Source organism: Pteropus alecto, unplaced genomic scaffold (assembly GCF_000325575.1).
Source record: "Pteropus alecto unplaced genomic scaffold, ASM32557v1 scaffold25, whole genome shotgun sequence".
Classification (NCBI taxonomy): domain Eukaryota; kingdom Metazoa; phylum Chordata; class Mammalia; order Chiroptera; family Pteropodidae; genus Pteropus; species Pteropus alecto.
Genome location: NW_006441955.1, coordinates 24,947,129 through 24,948,357, shown reverse-complemented (window position 1 = coordinate 24,948,357; position 1,229 = coordinate 24,947,129).

Here is a 1,229-nt window from a genome sequence, read left to right as displayed (position 1 = left end):
GTGGAACATGAGAAAAATGTTAATAAAGGAGAAAATGGGGCAGTAGGATAGAGAGTGATTTGAAGTTTTCACAGCTGCTTTAGAGTAAGTGTTCTGAATGGCTTCCCTTATGGCGTTACCTTTTAAGCCATAACGATACGGAAAGAAGAGCACTGCAGGCTCAGAGAAAATTTCCAAAGTGATTAGTGGCTTGAAGCTTTTGAAGTACTGAAGAAAAGGGGAAGAAAGAAAGAAAAGAAGGAGGGAAGGAAGGGAGGGAGGAAGGAAGGAAGGAAGGAAGGAAGGAAGGAAGGAAGGAAGGAAGGAAGGAAGGAAGGAAGGAAGGAAGGAAGGAAGGAAGAAGAGAGAGAGAGAAAGAAAGAAGGAGGGAGGGAGATGGGAGTGAGAGAAAGAGAGAGAGAGGAGCAGGAAGAGGAGGAAGAGGAGGAGGAGGAGGGAGGGGAGAAACAAGAAATACCAACAAGAGGTCTAATAAGTTATATTTCTCCAACTGTACTGTTTTCATGTCAAGTAAAGTAGACCAAAAGCATGATGGTCATTATGGTATTTTTGACACCATGCTTGCCTGACAATAGTTGTGGTTGTGCTCACGTAACAGAAGACATCTAGGCTTAAGAGTCTGTGTTTGTAAGGGGAGCAAAGAGGCAGAGAAGTGGAAGGATGGGTGGCTGGAATGGTGAGAGCATTGTTGGACAGAAAATGGCATTTGCCTCCTTTCTATTATGTCTCATATCCCATGTGAACATGTCCCAGAAAATTCACAGACTTCAGATATTATTCATACACACACACACATGAAACAACAATAAAACAGAGCAAATATGGCAAGAATTGTGAAAAAAGGAATTCCGTAGATTCCATGAAGATTATGTTCTTAAACTTAAATCTATCTTCAAACAGTACAATCTATGTTATAGTTCTTTTGGGAATATAATTCCATACCAATTTTTTCCAAAAATAATAATTCTAAGCAGAATTGCAGTAATTTCATGTATGTTTTTTAGTATAAAATAAAATATAAAGAATAGGATGAAAATTTGTATGATACAGTACCAATCATACTGTAAAGAATAGAAGTTTAAATATTTTAGAAACATTCGAGAAAATATCAAAGGCCATATTTTCCTTGCTAAACATTAAGAATTTCCATTGAAGTCAGTGGTGTTTTACATAAAAAATCAATAAGAATTTATGGTCCTTAATGAAAGAGGAAATTGTAATTATAGTGT